The sequence below is a fragment of the Zootoca vivipara genome, chromosome 7 (genome assembly GCF_963506605.1).
Source record: "Zootoca vivipara chromosome 7, rZooViv1.1, whole genome shotgun sequence".
NCBI classification, from domain to species: Eukaryota; Metazoa; Chordata; class Lepidosauria; order Squamata; family Lacertidae; genus Zootoca; species Zootoca vivipara.
The window spans coordinates 57,994,589-58,019,021 of record NC_083282.1 but is presented as its reverse complement, the minus strand read 5'-3'; the positions used below and the strand labels follow the sequence as shown (position 1 = coordinate 58,019,021).

Below are 24,433 nucleotides of genomic sequence, written 5' to 3'. Positions count from 1 at the left end.
CTAGAACAAAGTACAGGATATATACAGTGAGGGGTGAAAGTATTTGATCCCCTGCTAAATTTGCCCATTTGCCCTCTGATGAAGAAATGACCAGTCCATAATTTTAATGGTAGGTTTATTATAGCTGTGAGAGACAGAATAACAGGGGGAAAAACCTAGAAACCCAGAAGACAAGTCAGAGATTGATGTGCATTATAATGAGTGAAATAAGTATTTGATCCCTTTGCAAAAGATGACTTAGTACCTGGTGGCAAAACCCTTGTGGGCAATAACAGAGATCAGACGTTTCTGGTAGGTGGCCACCAGGTTTGCACACATCTCAGGAGGTATTTTGTTCCACTCCTATTTGCAGATCCTCTCCAAGTCAGGAAGATTTTGAGGCTGATGTGTAGCTACTCGAACCTTCAGCTCCCGCCAGATTTCAATGGGATTAAGGTCTGGAGACTGGCTAGGCCCACTCTAGGACCTTAATGTGCTTCTTCTTGAGCCACTCCTTTGTTGCCTTGGCCATGTGTTTTGGGTCATTGTCATGCTGGAATACCCATCCTCAACCCATTTTCAATGCCCTGGCTGAGGGAAGGAGGTGCTCACCCAAGATTTGACGGTACATGGTCCCGTCCATCATCCCTTCGATGCGGTAAAGGTGTCCTGTCCCCTTAGCAGAAAAAACACCCCCAAAGTATATGTCCCCCTCCATGTTTGATGGTGTGGATGGTGTTCTTGGAGTCGTAGGCAGCATTCCTCCTCCTCCAAACACAGCAAGTTGAGTTGATGCCAAAGAGCTCAATTTTAGTCTCATCTGACCACAACACATTCACCCAGTTCTCCTCTGGGTCATTCAGATGTCATTGGCAAATTGCAGGCAGGCCTGTACATGTACTGTCTTGAGCAAGGGGACCTTGCGGGCTCTGCAAGTTCTCAGTCCTTCATGGTGTAGTGTGTTACCAATTGTTTTCATGGTGACTATGGAGAAAGCTAGAGAGTTCCAGAAAAACGTCTACTTCTGCTTCATTGACTATGCAAAAGCCTTTGACTGTGTCGACCACAGCAAACTATGGCAAGTTCTTAAAGAATGGGAGTGCCTGATCACCTCATCTGTCTCCTGAGAAATCTCTGTGTGGGACAATAAGCTACAGTTAGAACTGGATATGGAACAACTGATTGGTTCAAAATTGGGAAAGGAGTACAACAAGGTTGTATATTGTCTCCCTGCTTATTTAACTTATATGCAGAATTCATCATGCGAAACGCAGGACTGGATGAATCACAAGCCGGAATTAAGATTGCCAGAAGAAATATCAACAACCTCAGATATGCAGATGACACAACCTTGATGGCAGAAAGTGAGGAGGAATTAAAGAACTTTTTAATGAGGGTGAAAGAGGAGAGCGCAAAATATGGTCTGAAGCTCAACATCAAAAAAACCAAGTTCATGGCCACTGGTCCCATCACCTCCTGGCAAATAGAAGGGGAAGAAATGGAGGCAGAGAGAGATTTTTCTTTCTTGGGCTCCTTGATCACTGCAGATGGTGACAGCAGTCACGAAATTAAAAGACGCCTGCTTCTTGGGAGAAAAGCAATGACAAACCTAGACAGCATCTTAAAAAGCAGAGACATCACCTTGCCAACAAAGGTCCATATAGTTAAAGCTATGGTTTTCCCAGTAGTGATGTATGGAAGTGAGAGCTGGACCATAAAGAAGGCTGATCGCCGAAGAATTGATGCTTTTGAATTATGGTGCTGGAGGAGACTCTTGAGAGTCCCATGGACTGCAAGAAGATCAAACCTATCCATTCTTAAGGAAATCAGCCCTGAGTGCTCACTGGAAGGACAGATCGTGAAGCTGAGGCTCCAATACTTTGGCCACCTCATGAGAAGAGAAGAATCCTTGGAAAAGACCTTGATGTTGGGAAAGATGGAGGGCACTAGGAGAAGGGGACGACAGAGGACGAGATGGTTGGACAGTGTTCTCGAAGCTACGAACACGAGTTTGACCAAACTGCGGGAGGCAGTGGAAGACAGGAGTGCCTGGCGTGCTATGGTCCATGGGGTCACGAAGAGTCGGACACGACTAAACGACTAAACAACAAATGGTCCCAGATACCCTGAGATTGTTGACAAGTTCCCCCCATGTAGTTCTGGGCTGCTTCATCACCGTTCTCATGATCATTGCAACTCCACGAGATGAGATCTTGCATGGAGCCCCAGACCGAGGGAGGTTGACAGTTGTTTTGTTTTCTTCCATTTGCGGAATTACTTCCATTTGCGGAATTACTGCACCAACTGCTGTCACCTTCTCACCAAGCTGCTTGGCAATACTCTTGTAACCCAGCCCAGCCTTGTGCAGGTCTACAATCTTGTCCCTGACATCCTTGGACAGCTCTTTGGTCTTGGTCATGGTGGCTACTTTGGAATCTGCTGGACTGAAGCTTCTGTCGACAGGTGTCTTTTGCACAGATACTATAACGAGCTGGGATTACAGGTAAAACCTCTCCCTTACAGCAGGTGCTTCTAATCTCAGCTCATTACATACAGTGAAGATACCAGGTAGCCTGACATCTGGTTGGTTGAATGCACATCTGACTTTTGTCTTCTGGGTTTCTGGGGGTTTCCTGTTGTTATTCTGTCTCTCACAGCTACAATAAACCTACCATTAAAATTATGGACTTGTAAATTCTTCGTTGGGGGCAAACAGGCAAATTTAGCAGGGGATCAAATACTCCCCCCCCCACTGTATGTTATGGATAATGTCGTGTGAACATGCGTTAAAAACCCAGCACTAGAAATGCAGTGAGTGCTCAGTAAATGGGTGTGTGAATATAGCCTCAATTTCAAAAGATGACAAGTGGTACCAGCAAGGAAACATTGGATTGTAGCCTCACTTTCTAATGCAGCTGCCCCTGTAGAGGGTTTCACCAACCAGCCAGGATTCTGTAAGCTAACTCAACTGGTGCCACACCCATTTCCTATTTTCTAACTCTCACTCTACACTCCATGGCTAGTGAGCATATATATTCAGTCCTTATTGACGGGGGCGGTGGGAACTTGCCTGGTTACATTTTTCAACAGGGTTGGTTGTGTTGGGGTTTTTTGGGGGGGGGGAGGGTTGTTTTGTTTTTTGTTTTGTTTTGTTTTGAATTCTGCAAAGCTCATGGTATTCCCAAGTATGAGGATACCTTCATCTTGTTTTTTTAATGGCTATGCATTTGCAACTTGAATTGTTAGGCAGAATGGTATCACATCCAGGGACACCCATTTCACATATTATCATGGTCTGTGTCCTTGCACTTCAAGAATAACTGAAGAGAGAGAGAGTGCATCAAAACAGCTGGGTGATATCTCTTTTTCTTTAACACAGAGTCTCCAACACAACTGAGATTATGGTTTTCTGGACCTCACCAGAATTAATACATTGCCAGCATGTTACTTTGCTCAAATGGCTGCATGTGGAATAGCATCATGGAGCCACTTGTTTCTTCTCACAGCAGAGTAGAATATTACTGTGATGCCTCATTGGCTTGTGTGGAATGATTATCTTGCCTTTCTGGCATGCTTGACTACCTCTTGTTTGATTTAGGAGGAATAGCTAGTGAAACAGTACAATATCTCTTCTCAGCACTGGCTGATCAGAATTTGGCAGGCTTTCCTGAAGGAAACAAAATGGATTCATTTTGATTCAGGTTCCTTTCAATAATACATCTAGCAATCCAAAAATGTATGAATCATCTCACTTCTTAATAGCCAATGTGTCGTTTTTGTCAGAACTGAGTGAACTTTTAAAAAAGAATCTCCATATGCAGCTATTTGAGCAAAGTAACATTTTACTCTTTATAGAAGGGTGGTCCAATGCTCTGCTGGCCTGCAAGGCGTCTTTTGGCAGCCCGTGGCAAGGCAAGGAACAGGAAGCGACTCCTGGGGCATGAGCGGCTCTAGGAAGAAGGTATGAGGGCTCTGACAGGAGGGTCTTTGAGTCCTTGTGTCTCCATCCCAAAACCTAGTTAGTGCTTTTCCAGCTTTGGAAAGGTGGTGGGAGGGCTCTAAGATCCTGTCAGAGCACTCATGTCACCTCCTCAAAGCTAGGCAAGCGCTTACTAGGCTTTGAAAAGGTTGTCCTTCAGCTTGATGCCCAGTGCAGGCAAACCGGTCACACTGCTTTAAATCCAGTGCTGCCCCCACCTCTCAGTGCCAGGAAGGAGGAAATGAAGTGCTAGGTGAGAGCTGTCCCTGAAGCAGCAGACACCTGGAAATGGTGCTGGTACTGGTGGTAGTGAGTTGGGGGAACTCCTCATTGTCTCTGGAGCTCATGGGTCAAGGGCCTGGCTGGGGAAAGAGGGATCAGTGAGGTGGGGAGGAGCAGCAGAAGTTTGGGGCAATCAGGGTGGGTAGATCTCAGCTGCGTGGAGTGTGAACAATTAATTGTAAGGCTTCCCCAATCCTTTTATAGGTACAATAATACCTCCGCGAACGTCTGCCTTGTCTAGCGTTCATTCCGGTGAACATCCACAGCAAACCCGGAAGTACCAGAACGAGTTACTTCTGGGTTTGCCGCGCAGAAGTGCAAATTGTTCTGCACGCGTGCGCAGACACGGCGCTTTGCCCTGCATCCTTTTTGGCTAGCGGCCAGGGCTCTGGAACGGATCCCGGCTCTAAAATGAGGTACAACTGTATATTTTCTTTGCCCTTCATTGTCAATTTGTGCTACCTGACTCTAGTTGGAATCTTTGTTAGAGAGTGTAAGAGAGAAAACAAATGGGGGTAAATAATATTAGGCCAAAGAGGAAAAAATTATTTGTGCTTCTCTGTTGTTGTTATTTAGTTCTCTGCAATGATAATACTAGTGCAGTCTCTGCAGCAAGAAAACGATAAAAGATAACTCCACTCTTCTTCATTTATGTCTGTGCCCTTGAATAAGGTAATTTTTGTGAATCCCCATCCCCTACCCTTTCATTTAGACAGATTAGAAAGACCAACCATGCATACGTCCCAGGGTATGGTTTGAAGGCATGTGAGGCCACCACTTTACTGAAACAGAGCATATCTGAGTGCATCTGATGCGTGGATGGGAAAACTCCTAGGAACTGTATGCATGCCACTTTGGGATCCATGTAAAAAGGGTGGGATTTAAAATTTAAGAAAATGCAAGTGAGTGATACCTTCATTCTAGTTCTGCTAGTTTCTATTTATGTTGTATTAAAAAGATCGCTAAGGAAACAAGTTTTCCCATTGAATACAATGGAACCAGGACTTTACAAATAGCAGAAAACATATATTTGGGTACAATAGTTATGACTGTGGTACACAAGAAGTATGTCTCTAGCAAATATCACCCATCAATAAAATAGAAAGGGTCCTACTGTGGGGTTCCCAGGCTTCAGAGACACGCAGTTTTGTCCTTAAGCTGCATTGCTCCCTGTTGTCTTATTAGCAAATCCTCTGTAATCTTCTGCTGGACCACCATTTCAGGAATGCTAGGTTAACACTGAAACATCTAACACATTTCAGCCAATCATTATGAAACATTTTGTTGAGAAAGAAAAAGGGTTTCAGTTGTTGAGTCACCAGTAAACTATGTACCTGTTGAGTACCTGTTGAGTATGAAATGTTATTTAGCTCTAGGCATAGGTAAAATTATCTTGCTGTGAACAGGAAAGAATGTAAGCTGACCTACAGGTAGAAGCCTGTGAATAATGTCCTATGGCATGTTTAGTACATTATAGCTGGAAGAACAGCAGTGAAGGGGTTGAATAAGCCTGTTCTCTTGGACCAGCAAACAAGTCTCCTACTGTCCATAAATTAAGTTATTAAGGGTCATCTTAGTCAATTGGCTGATGCAATTATTAAACAAAAACTATATAGATCACTTATTGTTAGGTATTGGGGTGCTTCTTTTCCTCAGTGGAATTATGCCTGAGGGTTAAGCTTATTTCAGGCTTGTTCTTTTTTTTAATCCTAGAATCTCTATGGTCCACCAACACATTTTAAATGTATGAAGCAAGAGTATCTTCATTAGTCCTTAACAGTCAATGCATAACTAATGTGTATTAAGAGATCTTTAATAGGCATTCTTACTTAAGAATGTGTCTTGCTGAATCAGCTTAAGAGGCACCTGGTCCAGGAAACAGGCTGGTATTGCAGCTCCCAGCAGGTGCTAAGTGATCCACTGGAGAAGAATAAGCAGTCTTTCTAGATTGTATTCCTTTGTGCCTATTTCCTAGTTGGCCTACACATATTTATATTTTGTTTTACGTTATATTATAAACAGTGTGCAGTTATTTTTGAACATTTTTAATATAGACAACTTGCATGAGGGTTAAGTTCCAGGGACTGTGCGAAATTGCATATAGCCGGAACAACCCCACAACTGAACATGTGCAACCATAAGTGTTTTCCTTCTAGAAAAAAAGGTGCCGGTATGGCGGACCCTTGAGTACCCCCAGAAAAAAAGCACTGGTGACCATTCCTACCTTTCTGGAGCTGGCGCACTTACCCCCCATGCAAGCCCAGAGGCCTGGTGAGACTTTTCCAGAGCCTGGGAACCAAGGCAGAGAGCTTAAAGTTTTCTGCAGTGGGAAAGTGTGGTGTAGAAAGAGCTTTCAAGCTCTCTGCCTTGCATAAGAGTATTTAATTTGTGAGATTGCATGCTGCCAAACATGTAAAGCTATAATTGCACAAGTTAAATATGTGCAGGTTGCAAGTCAACTTTACTGTACTTTCTGTCAGGTGTTTGTACACAACATAGGGTGCAATTTGTAGAAACGGAGTATAAAATTAAAAGCAAAATATCCATTTGTGGGGGAGGGACATATGGCATGCTTATCTCCCTACACTACAGCAGCCAGACTCAGGAGAGGTGAAGGGGAAAGCACAGGAAGTAACTGCATCATTCACCCCTCCCATGTGGTTTTCCTGTGACTGGTCTTCCCAGAACTGTATGGAAAGCAGCCAAAGGAAAGCTGTAACCATTCTAGATAACTTAAGAACCAGCCACTTGATGGGTTTGGGTGCTCTTACCAGTACTATGTTAATTATAAACAACTTCTCCATTTATTATTCTGTGTTTTCCACACTTGCCAGAGAGTAGTTTCCTCTAGGAGTGCTGCACTGGAAATCCTCAGGAGGAAAATGTGGGTGCTTATGATAAGCTTTCACTTAATTTCTTTTTCCAATGCCTTATTACGGCATTTCAGCCACAAACACAAGAAGAGAGCACAGAGTCCTTCTGTTTCATAATCTCTCCAGCTGGTCCTATTTCAATTAAAGAGGAAAAATGAGGTACTACATAGCTGTTACAAAACATCTTACGTGGCAGCATGATAATTTGCATATGTGGTAGGAGTCCAGGAAGGCACCATCGCCTGCTTCATGTTGACATTTTACTTGTCCTTAAAAGGACTTGGTGGAGGGTGGGGGAGAGAGAGAAAGAGCTGGCAGCTTGCTATGATTATTAAAAAAGAAAGAAATGAGGCTATTTGCTAATAACTGTAGCTTGCAAGGTGAAATTAAAACATTGCTTTATGGAATTTGTTTGGTTCTTTTAAAATGTCATCTGTCTGAAGGTTGGTGGTTTTAAATATAGCCTCCAAGCACCTTTTATACAACCTCCAGTGCTGATAAGGAGCTTGATAAAAGCTTTTATCTATGCCAAAGGGAGATGTTTCATGCCAAGACGTTTAAAGCCATGTAATCTCTACTGCCCTTACCCTGCTAGGAAAAGGGCATTTGTCTTGAGATTTGTATAATATCCAATAATTTGCCTTCCTCCTCCTGTTTTTAGCTCTTTGTCATGCTTATTAAAAGAGAAGTTGGCTCTTTTTAGTTTGTCTGAGTTTACTAATCACCAGAGCATCCAGATTATTTTCACTCAGCTTGGCTTCTTTATATTTTAAAGTAACCTCTACTGGTATACTGTCTCTCATGAATGTTCAATCTGAGATATCCCATATTCTCTCTAGGTAGTTAAAATACTAGCTGTTTTTAAGTTCCATACATGACTGCTGCTGGAAAAAATGTTGTTGCCCTAGTGTTTCCTGCAACATGTATTATAGATGTCATACACTTGAGTACACACATCCTTAAATTTTCATGTTACATGATCTGGGAAATCTGATAGGATAGGGTTCTCAAATGCATACATATGACTGTTTAAAGATTTGTCTCTTTGGGACAGAGAATTCTTTGTTTGGGTTATGTTGATCTGTAAAGTGCAATTTATACTGACGGTGTTATAAAAAAAAAAATCCTAATAGGCATTATTCTTCCTTACTCCATAGGTTGGCTATACCTTGCTGTTACAGCTGTCAAGTATCTTTGCTGAATAAATCTAAGGACGAGAAATGTTTCAGATTCCATTAGTTTTGCTCGTCAAGTTTCAAGTAGCTGAAATACCAATGCTTGTACTGATACAAGGATGGCTACCTTCATTGTTAGTAAGTATAAAACTGCAGATCACACACAATGCCATCCACAAACAATTGAAACAGGGTGTCTCAGCCCTACCCCTGGAATTGCCCATTTTAGGGCCATTTGCAGGACTCTGCTGGCAGAGATAATGCTAATGGGCCTTCTGCTTACATGTGGCAGGAGGAGGAGGTCGGCAGTGGTGGAGTCACACTTGTGGCAGCTGACAGTAAATTGGTTCAACTGGTAGAAACAAGCATAGAAATGCCTCTGCTCAATCCAACCCCACTCCCCAGCTTGGAGTAAGTGGGGGTTGGATTGCAGCCTAACTTGTGGCCTTCAGATATTGCTACACTGCAACTCCCATCTTCCCTAGCCAGCAAGGCCAATGGTCAGGTATGATGGGAGTTGTAGTCCAACATCTAGGAAATCAGTTTCCCCAATCCCGAATTAACAATAGTATGTTTGCAGCCATGTGAGGATAAGCAGCTTGTAGATTGTAGCCTAAATACATTTAACTAAAATGACAGGGTGGATAACAGAAATACTCCATTAGAATGTGGAGAGTGGAAGGTGCTTCATCAAATGAAAGAGTAGGAGGAGCTGGTTACAAAACATTTAAATTCTTTACAACTTTTTACGTTTTACTGTGTGTATCTCTGTCACTAGGTGCCCTACAAAAAATGATGTATGAGTCTGTGGTCAATTTATAAGAGACCATCAAGAAACTGATACTTCAAGAACAGTGATGCGATCAACAGAAAGTTAACACTGGTAATGATGCCGAAACCTCTTTTTCAAATCACCACATTACCGCTGGTTCAGAAGGGTCCCTTCATAATTCTGCATTGATTGAATGAAGTTAGCAACTTAAATGATTTATCTGATATTCTCCTAAAACCTAAAGTACTCCATGTGAATAAGCTGTTACATTCAAAGGGGAAATCTAAATATGTATGTGTGCACAAAAGATACAGAAGAATGGCTATGTCTGACTTGTATGAAGAAAGTACAAAAGCAGTGGCTGTGGTCCAGGCAGCTCAGATAGCCAAAATTTTATTGAGCCATGCCACTGCTGCTTCTAACAAGCCAGGCAGAACCACCCCTGGCTACCCACTGAATCCTTGTACTCAGCCAACCAAGTTGATTGTATGAGAAATAAATCACGTTAGCTCTCCATTTGATAGTCAGTGCCTTCCCTGTGTTGCTGGTCCTCGCACCTGACATAGCTATCTAGAAGCAAAATGCATTTAGCCAACCAAACTACTCCATGCCAAGGCTAGGTGAACTTAGACTAGCAGAGGGAAGGCAATATTGCCACCATTTTCTAATGGTGTACTTTCCTGAGATACTGTTTGATGTGTTTACCCTCAAACCAGCTTCAGTCCAAAAGGTGAAGTTATGTCACGTTTGCTTTGCAGTTAAGGTGAGGTGTGTATATTGGAGACAGCCATTGGGGCAGTTGCAGGAGTGGCAAAACAAATAGGTAATACAACCTGAAATGCAGTGAGGAAATGACCTTGCTGTGTTTTAAGATGCTAATATGTAAGTAGCCCAAGTATCCTGCAGGCAAGCATAGTGAATGTTTGATGACAAAGCCTGCCTCATCTCAAACCCAGAACTAGCTACATCTTTTTATACCCCGCCCATCTGGCCGGGTTTCCCCTGCCACTCTGGGTGGCTTCCAACAAATACCAAAATACATTAAAATATCACAGGTTAAAAACTTCCCTAAACAGGGCTGCCTTTAGGTGTTTTCTAAATGTCAGGTAGTTGTTCATCTCCCTGACCTCCGATGGGAGGGCGTTCCACAGGGCGGGTGCCACTACCGAGAAGGCCCTCTGCCTGGTTTCCTGTAGCTTTGCGTCTCGCAGTGAGGGAACCACCAGAAGGCCCTCGGCGCTGGATCTCAGTGTCCGGGCAGAACGATGGAGGTGGAGACGCTCCTTCAGGTATATAGGACCGAGGCCGTTTAGGGCTTTAAAGGTCAGCACCAACACTTTAAATTGTGCTCGGAAACGTACTGGGAGCCAATGTAGGTCTTTCAAGACCAGTGTTATGTGGTCTTGGCGGCTGCTCCCAGTCACCAGTCTAGCGGCTGCATTCTGGATTAATTGCAGTTTCTGGGTCACCTTCAAAGGTAGCCCCACGTAGAGCACATTGCAGTAGTCCAAGCGGGAGATAACTAGGGCATGCACAGTCTGCGGGCAGGTAGGGTCTCAGCCTGCGTACCAGATGGAGCTGGTAGACAGCCGCCCTGGACACAGAATTAACCTGTGCCTCCATGGACAGCTGTGAGTCCAAAATGACTCCCAGGCTGCGCACCTGGTCCTTCAAGGGCACAGTTATCCCCTTCAGGGCCAGGGAGTCCCCCACCCCCGCCCACCCCGTCCCCCCAAAACAGTACTTCTGTCTTGTCAGGATTCAACCTCAATCTGTTTACCGCCATCCATCCTCCAACCGCCTCCAGGCGCTCACACAGGACATTCACATTCATCTAATTTTAATGCATCCATCATGGTAAAAACAGCTGTCTGCACTACAGAAGCTGGATCCAATGGGGTGATGCAGATGCTGGAGAAAGTAAGCCCATACCTGTAGGGTGGGAAGTTCAGGCCACTTACCTCTGTGCTGATTGCACCTTAGCAAAAATTCCTATACAGTATGAAGCTGCTGACGTGGCACCTGCAAGAAAAAAGTGTCAGCATAAATATTAATGACCTGCTCTTTAAATGCAGTTGATTTGCAGCCCAATAAGGAAGTATTATAGTTAAGTATTGAACCGGTCTGTTTTCCAAAGGAAAAGAGGTTGCTAGGGACCCACTTACCTCAAAGGAGTAACTTTGGTTTTAGATTTGGATTGCAGCTAAATAGCTACTCACTGCCTGGGTACCAGGACTTCCACACTGGATGTCTTAGTCCCCTTATCTGGAAGAGATTTTATTGCAGCAATACTATACTGATTTTTGCTAGCTTTCAATCAAAACACAATGCACAAAGGAAAAGCAACTGTAAATATAACTATTATTCAATAATTATATCATTTTTAATAACTTCTAATGCAGGAACAGAACAAGCCAATTGTGGATGGTGGATGAACATTCGTGGCATTTGCAGCAGAGACATAAAAAGAATAAAATAAATAGTGCATGAGAAATGAAATTGAAGAAGAAAAGTAGTATTTCAATAGACCGAGAAGGAATACGCAGAGATGAGAGGTGTCCAAGATCATGGAGACACTTAAACATAAATAAAGGAAACTTAAAGGAGAGAGAGACAATGCAAGCAAAGGAGAAAGAAGGTCCAAATGAGAGGAAAGAATAAGTAACCTGAAGAACTCAAAATAGGCATTAATGGCTGCACCAAAAAAATGGGAAACCAAATAAAATCCCAGTAATCATAAATATAAATATACTAAATACATTTTTAGGGATTCAACATAGTTGTAATATTGTTAAGGAAGTATTGTTTCATTTTTACTATTATGCAGTGCAGTCAGTATACATAGCACTTTAAAGAGTAACAACAAGAAGGGATCCTGGCTCAGGGACTTAGAACGTAAAATTAAACAGTAGGAGCAACAGGGAAAATTGTGAAGTCAAGAAAGAACAGAAATGATAAAAAGTGAATGAGTGAAGAGATTACTAAAGCAAGGCATGACCTACAGGATCAAATCCACAAGATCCAGGAAAAAGAATGGGGGGATAGTGTAAGATGCTGTGGATTTACATGCAGGGCAGTTAATGTAAAATGAGGACAAAAAGCAAACTAAAAAATGATCAAAAGTCAGATTTTACATTAGAATGAACAACCTCAGGCAGCTTTGAAAGGAATTTAAGAGAAATAGAAAGATGGGATCCAAACACTATTTCTTAAAACAGAAGAAATGATAAATGCTTAAGGACCAATCCAAAAGATTAAAAAGATGGTTTAAGAGGAATAAACATGAGGAGATATATTTATTTTATGTATTTTATAGGCTGCCTTTCAGAATTGCCTCTTGAGGCGTCCCAACAAGTTAAAAACAGTCTATGATGTTGAGTAAGAAACCAAGGCAGGAGAGGGTGAAGAGGATGAGTTGTGAATTCAGGAGAACTGAGAACACAAAGTAGGTTGAAAATAAGCAGAAGAGACAAAAGAAGAAATAAAGTGGTGACAAAACACAACAGTAATAAAGAATGAATCCTTGACGTTTCATCAACAAACTATATATTAGTGCGTGGTTGGCATAGCTGCCAAATTTCCCTTTTCTCGCAAGGAAGCCTATTCAGCATAAGGGGATTTCCCTTAAAAAAAAAAGGGAGAACTTGGCAGCTATGGTGGTTGGGTGCTGGTGTAAAACAAAAATCTTGGGGGTCCACCAACCTTTCTGGCAGGTCCCAGGAAGGTTCAGGATTTAAACATCTGTATTAATTAGAGCATACAATGAAGATTACAAAAACCGTGGAAGAACAGCAGTCAGTAAGAGGGTTAGCAAGAAATAAAGACAAACCTGTTCCCTCATTGGTTTCTCTGTGTGCCCTGGTTTCTATATGTCCTCCACAAGCTGTTCTTTCCCAGGGTCAAAGGATAAAGGTAGAGCCCCAAGAGACAGCATGTTCTCAGGCCCTCGATGTTCTCTGCAAGTCTTGTACCTGGTTCTCTCAAGTCTCCTGACCCTGTAAAATGAGAACAGAATATGATAGGGAAGTTAATGGGAGAAGAAAGCCTCAACCCTTTCTGCTTGAGGCTGCATCATTTCTTGCCTCTTTGGGCTTCAGTGGCTAGCACTATTATGTTATAAGACGACCTTACCAACCTTACTATATGCTTGTGAAACATGGACCACTTATAAATGCCATCTCCAACTCCTCAAAAGATTCCATCAACGGTGTCTCTGAAAAGTTTACACATCACTTGGGAAGACAGGCAAACTAATATCAGTGTACTGGAAGAAGCACCAGTGTTGAAGCAATGATTCTTCAACATCAACTTTGTTGGACTGATCATGTTGTGCGGATGCCTGATGGTCATCTTCCAAAGCAACTACTCTATTCCGAACTTAAAAATGGAAAGTGTAATGCTGGTGGTCAACAAAAGAGGTTTAAAGACTGTCTCAAGGCAAATCTTTAAAAATGTAGTATAAACACCGACAACTGGGAAACACTGGCCTGCGAGCGCTCCAGTTGGAGAACAGCCTTTACCAAAGGTGTTGTGGGCTATGAAGAAACTCGATTTCAGGACGCATGGGAGAAACGTGCTAAGAGGAAGGCACGCTTGGCAAATCTACACCATGATCAACTCCCACCTGGAAACCAATGTCCCCACTGTGGAAGGACATCTGGATCCAGAATTGGCCTCCACAGTCACTTACGGACCCATTGTTAAAATCGTGTTTATGGAAGACAATCTTACTCGGCTACAAGTGATCGCCAAAGAAGAAGAAGAAAGAAGTTATAAGACGAGGAGGCAGGCCAGTTACACCCAACAAAACTGTCAAGATGTGAGAATTTCGGCCCTGACCGGCAGAGTAATTTGCCATTTTTGGAGTAATTAAGAAGATACAGAGAATGGTGAAGAGAAGAATAAGCAAAATAATCAATATGAGAATTAAAAGGTCCAAGAATAAGAGAGGGGAAGGAATTAGCTATGAGCCAAAGAACACGAGTAATGCAGAGAATAGAATATGGGAAGATATGAGTACCACAAATTTGAAATTCACAAAGAAATGAGAAGGGGGGTGGGGGGGGAGAGAATATGAAACTGGTAAGGGGGGGGACTACAAGCACCACCATGCTCTGTAACATGAGTGGGAAAAGGGAAAGCAGATTAACTAAAGAGTGGCAGAAGTAACTCAAATGAAGAGTTACCTTTCTCAATAAGGGCAAACAATGACAGAAACTGGGATTAAAACTCTGTAAAAGAATTGTTTCATAAGCCAAAATATGCCACTGAGTGTCATTGGACAAAAATAGTATTAGGAAATGAGATTGAGCAGGGACTAAGATTAGGTAAAATATCACCAGCAATAAAAAGTAAGAAGAACAGCCCCTCATAGAAAAACTGCAAAAAAAATAAATATCAGTAGATATGGCAAAGGGTAAAACCAGTGAAAGGACCACAAAACATTTGGTACAGTAGGGGAATAGGGTGGAGGAAATCAAGAGTTCCAAAAATGGGGGGATTACTTGGGACTTTCCTTGCCTCTCCTCAAAAGGGGTAGTAATGAAGTTGTGATGTAGCTTACTTGCTCCATTGACTTCAGTGAGCTGTACGTGATTAGCTAAAATGGCCAGACTGTTAATAAGATAAAGTTTAATGCAAGTAAGAAACATAGCCATCTATTAACATTAAACTATGTAAAATAACAAACCTTCTTTTCTTACTATATAAATAAGTAAAGAAGAAAATGAAAAGTTTAATGGATAAAATGTTTTGGGGTACTGTATCTTTTTCTTGTTTTCAAAAGCTAACATATTTACCTTATAAAATGTTCTGGATTCTTCGGGTTTTATGCATAATAGAATGTTGGCATACATTTATGTTCATATTTTCAGCATTTGTTTTATTACAATGAAAGTAGTGCACATACTAAACCAAGAAATAGCCATTTCCTTCTAGGAAACTTGGAAGATCAACTTTCTTTATAGTGCTTGGATTCTGAAGATGGTACCAGCACAAGAATGTGTCTTCCTCTGGAAGCTGGTTTCACATGGTGGCTTAGATTTTCCCATCTTTGTATCTAGCACCATTTGAAATCAGTGTTCTAGGAGCAAGAATTACAGCACTGGATCCAGAGAAGAACAGGAAGCAAGAGCACAGTAGTCACCAAATTTAATTTGGTAATATTCATATGTCTTTCTCTGTGTCTCAGTAAGAGAAAATGTTTAAAGCTGTAGCTTAAGTTATAGTTAACTGTAGTTAAGTTAAGGGACCCAGGTGGCGCTGTGGTTAAACCACTGAGCCTAGGGCTTGCTGATCAGAAGGTCGGCGGTTCGAATCCCTGTGACGGGGTGAGCTCCCGTTGCTTGGTCCCAGCTCCTGCCAACCTAGCAGTTCGAAAGCACCTCAAAATGCAAGTAGATAAATAGGAACCGCTACAGCGGGAAGATAAACGGCGTTTCCATGTGCTGCTCTGATTTGCCAGAAGCAGCTTTGTCATGCTGGCCACATGACCTGGAAGCTATACGCCGGCTCCCTCGGCCAATAATGCGAGATGAGCGCGCAACCCCAGAGTCGGCCACAACTGGACCTAATGGTCAGGGGTCCCTTTACCTTTACCTAAGTTATGCCTAGAGTACAAGAAAATACATTGTAGTACAGAGTGGCTGCCATTCTACTGCTTGCATGCAGCAGTGAAAGCTGCAAATGGAGAGCCCACTGCACTTGGTGAGACATGCAAAGAAATTAGGCTTGGGGAAAGCAATCTATGGTGGAACTGCGGCAACTTCCTATGAAGGGGGTTGGGATCCAAAGACATCTGGTCCGCCTTTTCCCACCTCATCACCAGCAGTACATCTATGCAGAGCTTTCCACGGGGGTACTGGGGACTCTTCTGGGGGTATATGTGCTGCCTTGCTGGTGGAGCAGCAGTTAGGCATACTCTGAAGAACCCTCAGCCAACTTCCAGCTAGCCGTCAGATTGCTTCATTTTATTTGCATTAATTTCACCACCTTTCATTTTCCTGCCATAGTTATTTGAATTCCATCAGCTTTCACACAAAAAACACTGTTGCATGCAACTTTAATGGGTATTCCATAAAAATGTAAAAGTGAGGAAATTTTGAATATAACATCCTATTTGTTTCAAATTAGTGCATGCTTAAGTACCAATAGTAATGTGGGAAATTTACATTTTACTTTTGGCTATTTGAATGTTGGTGGTGATAAGTCATATAATTAGGAACAGAACATTTATTGAGTACTATAACCATATTTTTCAGGCCAGCGTCTTCCAAACTCAAAGTAAATACCTAGTAACAAGATGCATTGACTAACAATGACCATTGTTCAAAGTTTCATAGGCTATGATCTGAACAACTTGCAAGTACTCATAACAGCCAATATGGAACTGGAAAAAACATCTCTTACACAGGCTGACCGATTTCTCTTGGTGTTCAGAGTCTTAGTTTTTGTCTAGCACCATTTGAAATCGGTTATGATGTAGGGGGAAAAGCAACTGCAATGGATATGCAGAGTGTGCTGAAAAAGCTCTATGAAGAGATGCCTTTAAAAGACTGATAAGACTATTGCTTTTGTGTCTCTTGTGTGGGCAGATATTGCAGTAACTATCTAAGTTCCATTGCAATAGAATATCTGTGGGCTTCACTGTCTAAATCAGGCATCCCCAAACTTCGGCCCTCCAGATGTTTTGAACTACAATTCCCATCATCCCTGACCACTGGTCCCGTTAGCTAGGGATCATGGGAGTTGTAGGCCAAAACATCTGGAGGGCCGCAGTTTGGGGATGCCTGGCCTAAATCCTCTAGCTGGAGTTGTTGGAGATGATAGTACTGTTATTCTGGCTGTAGACTTCAAAGTGCTCTGTTAATCCAGCCCTGTCAGTAGAACTGTACCAAATGCAAACATTTGGGCTAGATTATTCCTTAAGGCTTATTATTATTTCCATCTTGTTTTGGCTACCTTGTTTCAATATCATTTTCCCTGGAGTACTGATGACACTCTAGCCAGCCAAATTTGACTGTGTAATGTCAAAGACGGGAAATAAAGCAGGGGCCAGCAAACTAAGGCCCAGAGCCCGGATGCGGCCCACTAGGCTCGTTAATCCGGCCCTCATACCTTGCGGACCCTGCTGCCCACTCAGTCAGTCCCCGTGCTAAACCATAGCAGCGCGGAGGCTGATTACCACAATGCTGGCGCGGCTTCGGATTGGCTGCAGGAAGCTCCTGCAGCCAATCCAAAGTCATGGACACCTCCGGGCGATGCCCCTTCCTTCCCGCTGAGGCAGCCGTGTAGCCAAGAGCCGAGCAGGAGAAAGCGGCATGGGCTCTACACTCTGCAGACCCCTGGTCGACGTAGAGGATGACGACGCTGCTAAAGACGAGGCAGCGGTGACAGCTGTGGCACGAGAGGGAGGGTCTGGCCCCCACACAAAGTATGAGGGACAGTGGACTGGCCCCTTCCTGAAAAAGTTTGCTGACCCCTGAAATAAAGACAATTCAGAGTGAAGCATATGCTTCATCCTACTGCTGGAATGCTTTACTTTCATTTATATGTGCATGTGTGCACATCAGCAATATATGCATAATAAACATATATTTAACGCTGGACAAGCCAGTTTCACTCACAGATTTGCTAGACTTAGAAGAAAATGGCTTGAGGGAGGTAATACCGTATTGGCCCGCATATAAGCCACATGCTCCCTCACTGGTTGGCCTGCACATGCTCCCTCTCCCCACCGCCAACCAGCTGGGAGGCAGGCATGCCGCTCCCCCCAACACCAAGCAACTAGGCAGCATATGGTAAAAAGTCGTAAATATAACCGCACTTTAACTTTTCAGGGTCCGAAATTGGGGAAAAAGTGTGGCTTATATTTGGCCCAATACATTTGGTACATGAAGGTGAACCAGACATGTCACTGACCATTCCTCTGCACCAAATGAGAGAAGCACTGTAGTCGGTTTGTACCAGAAAGAACTATGTTGCAACTGCAAGAGGATTTTTTTTAAAAAAAAAAACATGACAAACAAATACTTGGAAAAAAGAGACAACATGGGAATACAAGAGTTTTGAATGAATGTTGCCCAAATTCTTAGCAGTAAAAATAGTATGGAAATGTCCTGTGTAAAACCAAAATTGCACCAGTATTTTGAATCATTCACTACTACTGACAGGCAGCAGACACAAAGTTAGGGCTGCTCACTCAGCCAAATCATTTTTTATATTCCATTTGGTAATATTTGTAAGGAACAGAATTGAAAATAAAGCAACTATAATGCCCTAAAGAGGCCCATCAAACCGCCACTTTGTGGAATGTTAACCTTTTTATTTACCCAGGCTTTTCCTGTTTAACTTTACTGCTATATTTTTAACTCCTCTTTTTGTTACACTTTGTTGAGTTGTTGGTTTTTACTGAAAATTGCCCTATGTTATAATAGAAAACATTTACAAACATAAAATATTTGTTTGCTTACTTTAATCTGCTGCAGACAGAGGCTCAATGTCACCTCAATGTTCCATTGCTCAACATTCCCACTGCACTCCCCCCCTCCTGCCACGTCATAGAAAAAAATAAGCTTGTGTTGTCCAGAGCTGGACTTGTGGTTTGTTTGTCTCTAAACAAATCATGAGCAATAAGCTAAGAACAAACCCTGGTAATTGTTTGGAGCTAAACAAACCATGAGATTGTGTTCAGACAACACAACGCAGATCCTGGCTCATCTGCTGTACGACAGAAGCATGGGGACTTTGGAGAAGCATGGACCAGCACTCTGCAGCTTTACATTAAACTATACTCTTTTAAACTATGGTTTAAAATGTAATGTGCAGATTGAGCCAGAGAGACTTTTGTACTAGAAAGAAACTTAAGAGGTTTCTTCCTCTCTCTTTTTACAACAATGAAGTAGTATATAATTTTGTTAAGCAAATTAAAAATTTAATTTGTAAATTCTAGTATGTGCAGAAAATGCAAAATGAAATCAGCAGAAATTTTTAAACCTGTGATATAAACTAACACTATATGGCACTGCTGTTTTACTTTTGTAAAAATTTGTGCTTTGTATGTCGTTTACAAATCATTCAGTTTTGCTACTTTAGTCCTCAGCAACACCATCCATTCCCAAAACTCCATTTTATTTTTCTTTATATATTTTTCTGGAATGTAAAATCACATTGAGAATGATGGTGCCTATTAAAGTAAATGAATTCTATTGCAAAATAATACAAAACTGATTTTGTTGTCTCATTCCAATCTGTGTGTATATTTCCTAAGTTTCTAAGGAGATGCAAACAAAAATACACTTCCTTTTTTCTTTTTTGCAATAGCTGCTGGGGGGAGGGGGACAATTTTAATCTGAAATACAGATTAGTGCTATTGGAACTGAATCCAAGGCCCACTTTCACAAAAATGCTATTTGTGTTTTCAGAAGCTGTCGTGTTCAAGTGTTAACAATTTATTGAACTTTGAACACACCTGTGGTTCTACAGCCTTCTTTGGTATCATCCTCAGGTCATTATTAAATAGGATGTGAAACCTGATCATAACAGCACCTCTCCAGTCAGAACTGTTAACCTGAAATGTAGTCCTTGGGGAAATAAATTCTAGAATTTTGTTGGAAACCGCAATATTTTCACAAAAAAATTGTTTTTAAGTAGCCATGACAACAGGCAAACAGCTTTTCCAGCTTTTTTTCTAGTTATGCGGCATGATGTACTTTAAAAACTGGTTCTCAGTCTCAGCGAATATCGCTGAGTTGTAATGGCAGGTGTTCTACTAGGTGGAAATTGGGAACCAGACAAAAAAAGGCGGGGGAATGTTGGTCTTACCAGTGAGGAGTTCCTTTTCTACAGTGGTAAGGGATATTCTTGTCTGGGCTTCTCTTCCCACTTCAGAAAACATGACTTACGCAAATCAGGTATCTGTCATGCCCTGACTGGGAGAGAGCTCCACCCTCCCTCAGTGCTGGGACATAGTCATGGGGCTGCAGAGTATAGGTCCTTTGCTGTGTAGCTTACTTAGAAAAGTGTCCAACAGAAAAAACATGGAAAGTAGAGAACAAAATAGCCTCCAGAACAGAAGAAACGGACAAACCTACCCAAGTCCATTTTCAATGCATTCTCACCTGGGAGGTAAGCTTTCCTCCTACCACTGACCATGCCCTATCTGGAAAAAAGAGCAGCATTTCATAGTCTAGGCTAGGGTCCAAGCTGTTCTTCCTACTCTACCTAACAAAAGCCAGTCAGGCAAATTTGAAGGTGTGGTTATCTCTTTCCATGATTTCAGATCTCTTTCCATGATTTCAGAATGGTGTTAAACTGCTCCTGTCTATTTCTAATCTACGGATCTCAACATTCTTGGGGTGTCTAAGAAAATGTAAGAAACTCATGTTCAAAAGAACTCACATTTCACAGAAGAAAAATTAGATGCTTAGAATCTCCCCTTTTTTTAAAAAAAGGCTAAACACATACTGTACATACAGTCTTGGCAAAAAAGCACCCCTCTTTGGATTCTGTGGTTTTACATAATAGCATAATAACAATCAGGTTCTTAGCAGGTTCTTAAAATTAGGTAAATACAACCTCAGATGAACAACTTGACCGTCATGATTTATTTAACAGAAATAAAGCTGTCCCCATGACTGCACACTCCCCTTGCAACAGAGAAAACCCCCAATAAATCCCCCCCTTAAAAAGGAGCTTAATCCCTTCAACTAAACAACAAAAACATGTATATTAGTAACTTCATTTTATTTTTAAATTAAATTGGATGTTGTGGGCATGGGGAGTTGGTTGGTGTTACACTGGGATCCCAGCTATCATTTGAAGAGCCAGATATGGTCTTGAAGACAAAAATATCTGAATGGTAAACTGCTGTTCCTTGCTGCTGAATGGCTCTTTTGGTTGATATCTGCATGGCTCCACCTGACTTGCTTTTAGGCCTGAAATCCAGGCCCTATTTGCCCAATTCAAGGCTGCTATTATTATTACTACCGTACTTCTACCACCACCATTCATCAGAAGGTCTGAGCACAGTTTACAACAAATTAAAAACAGGTGAAACAGATTATAATCACAAGAATCACCACCCCTGAACTTTTGAGTGTGATCTGTGTTCTCTCAAATCTCATATTCATAGCACTCTGGCTAGATTTTTTTAAAAAGGAGGGGCCTAGATTAGTACAGTACAGCGAAGGACTGTTGACACAACTCAACTTCACTTAAATTTGCACAGCAATTCTGCCTCACACTATTTAATACAAAATGGTAAATGGAAGCAACATCTGCAAGGAGGTGGAATGAAAACATACCAAAATGCATGAGATATTGCGTATTACTCCACTTGGCATTACTACAGACTCGTGTTTACCCTGAAACAGATGTGCAGAGGAAACTTTCTTCTTGAGTTTTTTTTAAAGGTGTTTTAATAGAACTCTTGCTATTAGAAGGTAACAGTTGGAATACTGGCAGCTGCTCAAAAGCAGAAACAGAGAAACCCAGGACTATTTTATTGCAGTGATTTAGCAGAGGCATTTTCCACCCTCCCTTCAAAACAAGCAAAGGCAGTTCATACTGAAAGGTCTTAATGTGAGAAAAATCTGCGCTGCAAATGCTTCCTTCAGTAGATTTTGTGGGTGAGTCCCGAGTGTGTTTCACAACAACCCTGCCATGTAGGTGGCAAGTATTGTTATTCCTAACTTGCAAAAGGGGGTCAGAAAGATCAGTTCTACTCAAAGGAAGACCCATTGAAATTAATGAAGAAGGGGACCCACCATAATCTTTTATTGTTTAAAATTCCTACTGCAGAATATATGCATTCAGCTGTTTCCTATTTTAGTTGAAAGGCACCTTGAGTCCCGCCAGGGGAAAAGGCGGGAAATAAATAAATAAATAAATAAATCTACTACTACTACTAATAATAATAATAATTATAATAATAACGGCAGCCATGTATTGCAATCTAGCATTATTGTCCTTACAATGTAGGGAGATCCGTGATGCAATCCAGTGTTTCACAACCAACATGGGGCGGGGAGAGGCTGACAGAAAATAGCTTGCAACAGACCTGTAGCCGACAAAATGAAGGAACACTTCGGTCCAGCCACTCGAAGCTCTCATCCCAATGAAAGGCCAGAAGAGGGTAGGAACCTGACGACGCCCCGCCGCTCCTCCTGGCGGCAGCTGAGGAACGCAGAGACGGGAAACGTCAGCACGGTCCGCCACAGAGATAATAAACAACAGAGTGGACTTCACTGCCTTGATAAGGCATTTCCGGTCTCACACGGAGCCGTGATTTTTAAACTACAGAGCTGCCCACGGGATCCAAGATTCTACTGTAACAGTGGCAGGGCAATAAAATAGACCCAACAAGTGGAAGAGGAGAGTAACAGAGATTTAATTTTCTTCTATTTGCATTCCAGATGGTTTGCTGCACTTAATAGACAAGCATTAGTGTTATTTAAAAAAAAACAGATTTTTCACATCAGCATTGTTTACTAATGAACTCAGATATGAACATAAGGTAGACATCAAAATAATCGCACTTCAATTTTCCCATCCCGACCCTTCTTACTGCACCTACGCAAACAAAGCAGATTTTGTATTTTCTGCTTCTTTGACTACTGTTCTTTACTCCAAATTTCTTCCTCCAATAACTTCTGAAAGGGTGATCAAGGCTTGGATTAGCTGAGAGCCTCCCCCACCCCACTCAGAATAAAAGAACATTGAAAACCTGAAAGCAACCATAAGGTGAGAAACATGCACGCATAGTTTTTCTCTGTGTTTTCAGCAATTCGCCAATGGGGGTAGGGGATGGAGGCCATATTGGTTCTACTTATTCGGGTTGTCGATCTGCTAAAACCATGTTTAAAGATGCGAGATGCATTTTAATGATGGGAATATAATACACGCTGGGCTTTCAAAATGCTTCTGATAAAGTTCCTTATTGAAGACTAGGCTTGCCAGTTACCAGATCCTGAGCAATAATTGCAAATGAGAGTGCAGCAAAAAAAATAGAAGTAAAATTAAAAGGGTATCCATGCATAGAGATCTGTCTGTTCACCGGAAAGGCTCCAAAGCCCAACTGGATCTACAAGGGAAGGCCACCTGTTAGCCATATCCCCCCCCCCCCAACATCAATGACAGATGTAAATTGTTAGAATTTGCCAACATATTCAAATTCATATGGTAGCAATAGACCCTGATTCAATATTATACATAACATATGCATGTTGTTGTTTCACTTTGGGAGCCTTTTCAGCTGAAGAGTAGGTAAAAATGCTTACCACTAATACTAATAATTAAAATTTGCAGTCAAATGTTGATATAGCTGGAAAGGCACAACTTTCGTAGAAACTGGGATTAAAGTTGTGGGGTAGATCAATTTCTAGACCATGAGACTCATAATCTGAGGACCTGGGTTGGAACCTCACAATGGGCAAAAAGATTCCTGCATTGCAGGGGGTTGGACTAGATGTGCAACCTGGGAGTCGTTTTGGACTCACAGCTGTCCATGGAGGCGTAGGTTAATTCTGTATCCAGGGCAGCTGTCTATCAACTCCATCTGGTACGCAGGCTGAGACCCTACCTGCCTGCAGACTGTCTCACCAGAGTAGTGCATGCTCTAGTTATCTCTCGCTTGGAGTACTGCAATGCGCTCTATGTGGGGCTACCTTTGAAGGTGACCCGGAAACTACAATTAATCCAGGATGCGGCAGCTAGACTGGTGACTGGGAGCAGCCGCCAAGACCACATAACACTGGTCTTGAAAGACCTACATTGGCTCCCAGTACGTTTCCGAGCACAATTCAAAGTGTTGGTGCTGACCTTTAAAGCCCTAAACGGCCTCGGTCCAGTATACCTGAAGGAGCGTCTCCACCTCCATCGTTCTGCCCGGACACTGAGGTCCAGTGCCGAGGGCCTTCTGGCGGTTCCCTCGCTGTGAGAAGCCAAGTTACAGGGAACCAGGCAGAGGGCCTTCTCGGTAGTTGCACCCGTCCTGTGGAACGCCCTCCCACCAGATGTCAAAGAGAAAAACAACTACAGTACCAGACTTTTAGAGGACATCTGAAGGCAGCCCTGATTAGGGAAGCTTTTAATGTTTAATAAATTATTGTATTTTAATATTTCTGTTGGAAGCTGCCGAGAATGACTGGGATTATTATTATTATTATTATTATTATTTATAGATGACCTTTGAGGGCCCACCTTTGCAATTCTAAGATTCTATGGTTCATCTGAGCTTGATCTCTATGGGTTGGAGATTAAAATGATGTTTTATGGATAGTAGCTTTCACTGCATGTAGCTGACCACTAGATAGCAGCAAAGAATTATCCAGAAGCCTTTATTTTGGCTTCTGGGGAGTCTTTTTGAATGTAATGT

At 42.1% G+C, this 24,433-nt stretch overlaps 2 long non-coding RNA genes across 9 annotated transcripts in view; one reads left to right on the top strand and one right to left on the bottom strand.

The window, feature by feature from the left end:
• LOC132592445 (uncharacterized) overlaps window positions 1-21,952 on the top strand; it is a 69,632-nt gene extending 47,680 nt beyond the window's left edge. For 5 of the 8 annotated variants that reach the window (XR_009557922.1, XR_009557919.1, XR_009557920.1 and 2 more), the window contains 2 exons: window positions 8,271-8,426; window positions 9,067-21,952. This is a non-coding gene — a long non-coding RNA (uncharacterized LOC132592445). Of the gene's footprint in view, window positions 1-1,232; window positions 8,427-9,066 lie in introns of all 8 variants that reach the window. The other 3 variants (XR_009557925.1, XR_009557924.1, XR_009557923.1) reach the window with 2 other exon arrangements.
• Window positions 11,204-24,431, bottom strand: LOC118088203 (uncharacterized). The gene is made up of 2 exons (XR_009557926.1): window positions 22,118-24,431; window positions 11,204-13,055 (listed from the first exon to the last, which is right to left on the bottom strand). It is a non-coding gene; the product is annotated as an uncharacterized LOC118088203 (long non-coding RNA).
• Between the last annotated feature and the right edge of the window lie 2 nt (window positions 24,432-24,433).